Below are 6000 nucleotides of genomic sequence, written 5' to 3'. Positions count from 1 at the left end.
ATGGACCAGATCAGTGCAGGCAAGCCCTCTCACTCCCGGCTGAGGCGCCATGAAAAAGAATTTCTGGAGCTGGGTGCCAACCGATAGGCCCTGAGCTCTTTATCCCCTTAAACCAATTCACACTCTGCATGTTTAAATATTTCTTCCCCATCCCCTCCTTTCCTCCCCCTCTTTTCTTCCTCCCCATTGCTCTGGTCTTCCCCCAGCAGCGTGGACAGAGAGAGGAGGGCAGCCCAATGAAGGATGGATGCAGGTGCAGGCTCATCGAGGGAAGGGGGACCCCATTGTTGGCTGGACAGCACCCTCTCCTCTGGAGCACTTTCTTACAGGGCCTGCCACAGACAAACCCACATTCTAATCAGATTATGCAAATGTATACTTCAAAAAGCAACATGCTGTAACCCACACCCAGGCGCTGAGAGAGAGAGAGAGAGAACACTCCACGCTAAAAGTTCCCTAGACCTTATGTATATAATACCCACGTCCTTCACCATAAAAGTAGCATCGAACCATAAAAGGAAGGCTGACTTTCTTAGAGGCAGGCAAATTAACCATTCAAATCCTTCTTGTTTTCGCAGACACTCCTGGATCCAATGTCAAAAGGAATCTACAATGATAATGAGGGGGGCCAGAGTGCCGTGGCTGAGATTTAGATTTAGACACCCTCGCAGTAGGAAATGACATTATTTCCCAGAGAAAAACAGTCAGTCACAATACCACAGCTTCCTAAAGGACCCTAACCCTGGGAGAACCCTGTGGCCCCACACTCAAACCAGCTGCCTCATTCACCTGATCACTATACTAGTGCTACATTTCACATTAAAAACTGAGATTGGGTCATATAAAACAAACTATACTATACTTAGTGAGAAAGTTTACTTAGTTTAGAATTGTCTATTCCCAATTATAATAATTGTCTGTCACACATAATAGTAACACTAACATTTTCAATGATTACTTCTATTCACTTTTATATTCGTTCTACTCTGTTGACATTCTCTGTTTGTTAACCCTGTTCAGATTTACAATGTAGGCTTTTACCTTTCACACACAAAGACCAGCTGTTGGCTCTTTCATCTTGTGACATGCGATACATTGAGTGTAACTATGATTCAGAGTTAAAGTTATTCTGTTAATGTTTGCTTTACTTGAACGATTAGTTTAAAAGGGATTACAGCTGAAAGAGTGCATACCGGTTTGTATAATCATACAGTTATGTATCATAGGGCGCATAGACTGTGGAAACATATTAGTCAGGCCCACTGAAGACAGTCACTGGATCAACTTCAAGCCTGTATTGGACACTCTGATAGACAGAGGACACAATGTTACAGTGCTGGTGCACAGTGCTTCTCTATACATTGACCCCACGGAACGCTCTTGCTTCAGCTACGGACCCTTTAATGTCTCGGTCTCTGTGGAAGCCTTGGAGGATTTCCTTGAGGAGTTCATACACTTCTCCGTGAACGAGATGGACTACCTGTACTACTAGCAGATCCACTGGAGACTTTATGAACTTACACAAAGAGAAATTCAGTTTAACGTTCAGATTTTGAATGGACTGCTAAGGTCGGAGTGAGTCATGGGGAGACTGAAACCTTCTGTTAGCTGATCCCATTTGGCCCGGTGGTGAGCTGGTGGCTGAGATGCTGGGCATTCCTCTCGTGTATACCCTGCGTTTCTCTATTGCCCACACCTCGGAGAGGCAGGAAGCTGCCCACATCTCAGATCAGCTAACAGAAGGTTTCAGTCTCCCCATGACTCACTCCGACCTTAGCAGTCCATTCAAAATCTGCACGTTAAACTGAATTTCACTTTGTATAAGTTCATAAAGTCTCCAGTGGATCTGCTAGTAGTACAGGTAGTCCATCTCGTTCACGGAGAAGTGTATGAACTCCTCAAGGAAATCCTCTGTGAAATTAATGGGAAAAATTAGCTTCCTGTTCTATGCATCCCAGTACATGACAATATACAGTCTGTGGCCATGATACGGATGACTACTACAGTGAGGCTATGGGTGAGCTCATTTACAATATCATTGAGTGAGGTCAATTTGATGATCACACCACACAATAACGGAGTATAGTGTATTTATTTACGTTTAAATGGAGGTGCCAAACCTACTTATATTCTACTGATTTGTAATGTCTAATTTTAAAGGAAAGCCAACAACAGCTTGTGAAATGATAGGCAACACTGACCTTTGGCTGATCCGTACATACTGGGACTTTGAGTACCCCCAACCTTTCAAGTTTATTGGAGGAATTACTTTATTAATAGCCCGGAGCATGGTGTAACAGGCAGGCAGTTGCAGCTGCACTCAACGCATGTATTGTGTTCATTCCAATACTCTACATTTTAGTCATTTAGCAGACGCTCTTATCCAGAGCGACTTACAGTTAGTGCATACATTTTCATACTGGCCCCCCGTGGGAAACGAACCCACAACCCTGGCGTTGCAAGTGCCATGCTCTACCAACTGAGCTACAGGGGACTGCAATGATACCAAAAGGTACTCAAGTGCTACACCCCCTGGTGGTGTGTATGTGTATTGAGGTTAATACCACATTCCTCCCCTCTTAAGATTTCAATATAACATCTACACAAATAAACCCTTTTTTAGGATATACAACATAAGACATTCCCTATGCTTTTCTATTGCATTAATGTACCATACAGGTACTGGTCTGGTCGGGTGAGGTTGTGTCTTCTCTAGCGGGAGGTAAGCAGGAGGTAAGCTTGGCTTCGTATATGGTGTCGAGTAAAGCTTAAACCATGTATTTAGATTGTAGGTAGGTATTGTAGTTAGGGATTGTAGGTAGTTTATCTAGGTAGTTATTGTAGGTTATTGTAGGTCATTATTGTAGGTAAGTATTGTATTCGGCTGAGCCCGGTGAAGCACGAGGCTAGCTAACCCACCTGGACCAATAAAGCTAGCTAGCTAGCAGGTAGCTACTGGTAACTATTAGCAACTGTGGATAGTTGTTTCCAATGTTATTTCACGCTTAAGAGTACCTGTAATTATGCCAGCTAGCTACCTACCATTCAGCTGTTTTTCTAACATCATTATCTGAGGTAGTTAGTAGCTACTGTACTCGAAATGTAGCTAGCTTGTTGCTACCTGGATAACTAACTAAACAAAAGCTGGAACGACCTAGCTGTAGTATTTGGAGACGCTTTCTCTCCGTTGGGACAGACGCGAATTGGCTGAATCGATTCAGTGGCTAGCTTTGCACTTAACTGGCTAACAGTAGCTACTAAGGGTAAGTTATAACCTACATTTATTTTTGTTTTGTTCTTACATACTGGTAACAAGAGTCGTTCAAGGGAATTCGGGACATGGGTGACTAGTTAACGTCAGCTTGGCTCTCTCTGTGTGTTTCGTGGAGGAGGAGGGGTGGTTCGTTGGCAGAGAGCAATGGCTAGCTAGTATGCTAACTATTCTAGCTAACTAACTGGCTGAATAAGTTGACGACGTACTCACTCAAACTGTAAAAACTAACCCAAAACTTTATACAACGTTAGACACGGACACGAATGATCTGTTTGGCGTGTTAACACACTGGTTTGTTGTAACCGAGTATTGATGCTAAACCGTGTTATTGGAGGCTGGCATGCTAGTTGGCTATGGCGTCATAGGATTCGGTGCCCTGGACGGTTTTCACGGAAGAATACTGTACCAAGTTGAATAAACTAAGTTAGAGTCTATTCCTAGAAAACATTGAACCGCAGTAGTTTACAACAATTATAATTTCTAAAGTGGAAGTTGGGAGAGTTATATTTGAGTATTTCAGTTAAACGTAAGTGAGGGAGGCCCCGCTCTCTTGCTTTCCCAGATGTTTAGTTCATTTCATTCCGATCTCCTTTGCATTATTGTAGCCTTTTTCTGTATCCTGTCAACTATGTGTCTGTCTATCCCTGTTCTCTCCCCTCTGCACAGGCCATACAAACGCTTCACACTGCGTGGCTGCTGCCACTCTAATCTGGTGGTCCCTGCGCGCACGACCCACGTGGAGTTCCAGGTCTCCGGCAGCCTCTGGAACTGCCGTTCTGCGGCCAACAAGGCAGAGTTCATCTCAGCATATGCTACCCTCCAGTCCCTCGACTTCTTGGCGCTGACGGAAACATGGATTACCACAGAAAACACTGCTACTCCTACTGCTCTTTCCTCGTCTGACCATGTGTTCTCGCATACCCCGAGAGCATCTGGTCAGCGCGGCGGTGGCACAGGAATCCTCATCTCTCCCAAGTGGACATTCTCTCTTTTTCACCTGACCCATCTGTCTATCTCCTCATTTGAATTCCATGCTGTCACAGTCACTAGCCCATTCAAGCTTAACATCCTTGTCATTTATCGCCCTCCAGGTTCCCTTGGAGAGTTCATCAATGAGCTTGACGCCTTGATAAGTTCCTTTCCTGAGGATGGCTCACCCCTCACAGTTCTGGGTGACTTTAACCTCCCTACGTCTGCCTTTGACTCATTTCTCTCTGCCTCCTTCTTTCCACTCCTCACCCTCTCACCGTCCCCCCCTACTCACAAGGCAGGCAATACACTTGACCTCATCTTTACTAGATGCTGTTATTCTACTAATCTCACTGCAACTCCCCTCCAAGTCTCCGACCACTACTTTGTATCCTTTTCTCTCTCGCTCTCCTCCAACACTACTCACTCTGCCCCTACTCCGATGGTAATGTGCCGTCGCAACCTTCGCTCTCTCTCTCCCGCTACTCTCTCCTCTTCCATCCTATCATCTCTTCCTTCTACTAAATCCTTCTCCGTCCGATCTCCTGATTCTGCCTCCTCAATCCTCCTCTCCTCCCTTTCTGCATATTTTGACTCTCTATGTCCCCTATCCTCCTGGCCGTCTCGGTCCTCCCCTCCTGCTCCGTGGCTGCTCCATGGCTCTCTACATTCTCTTCCTCTGTTTCCGCTGCTAAAGCCACTTTCTACCACTCTAAATTTCAAGACTCTGCCTCTAACCCTAGGAAGCTCTTTGCCACCTTCTCCTCCCTACTGAATCCCCCTCCTCCTCCCCCTCCCTTATCCCTCTCTGTGGATTACTTCTTCAACGATTTTGAAAAGAAGGTTGACGACATCCGATCCTCATTTATTAAGTCAAATGACATCGCTGGTCCTGCTCACACTGCCCTATCCTATGCTTTGACTTCTTTCTCCCCTCTCTCTCCAGATGAAATCTTGCGACTTGTGATGGCCGGCCACCCAACAACCTGCCCGCTTGACCCTATCCCCTCCTCTCTTCTCCAGATCATTTCCGGAGACCTTCTCCCTTACTTCACCTCGCTCATCAACTCATCCTTGACCGCTGGCCATGTCCCTTCCGTCTTCAAGAGAGCGAGAGTTGCACCCCTCCTCAAAAAACCTACACTCGATCCCTCCGATGTCAACAACTACAGACCAGTATCCCTTCTTTCTTTTCTCTCCAAAACTCTTGAGCGTGCTGTCTCTAGCCAACTCTCCTACTATCTCTCTCAGAATGACCTTCTTGATCCAAACCAGTCAGGTTTCAAGACTGGTCATTCAACTGAGACTGCTCTTCTCTGTGTCACGGAGGCTCTCCGCACTGCTAAAGCTAACTCTCTCTCCTCTGCTCTTATCCTTCTAGACCTATCCGCTGCCTTTGATACTGTGAACCATCAGATCCTCCTCTCCACCCTCTCTGAGTTGGGCATCTCCGGCGCTGTTCACTCTTGGATTGGGTCCTACCTGACAGGTCGCTCCTACCAGGTGGCGTGGCGAGAATCTGTCTCCACACCACGTGCTCTCACCACTGGTGTCCCCCAGGGCTCAGTTCTAGGCCCTCTCCTATTCTCTCTATACACCAAGTCACTTGGCTCTGTCATATCCTCACATGGTCTCTCCTATCATTGCTACGCAGACAACACACAATTCATTTTCTGCTTTCCCCGTTCTGATAACCAGGTGGCGAATCGCATCTCTGCATGTCTGGCAGACATATCAGTGTGGATGTCGGATCACCA

General features: G+C 46.1%; 1 pseudogene; it reads left to right on the top strand.

Moving 5' to 3' along the window:
* Positions 1–1808, top strand: LOC121550712 (annotated as a pseudogene).
* Positions 1809–6000: the final 4192 nt, after the last annotated feature.

This window comes from Coregonus clupeaformis, chromosome 18 (assembly GCF_020615455.1).
Source record: "Coregonus clupeaformis isolate EN_2021a chromosome 18, ASM2061545v1, whole genome shotgun sequence".
In the NCBI taxonomy this organism is placed as follows: domain Eukaryota; kingdom Metazoa; phylum Chordata; class Actinopteri; order Salmoniformes; family Salmonidae; genus Coregonus; species Coregonus clupeaformis.
This window is presented reverse-complemented; position numbering and strand designations above follow the sequence as displayed.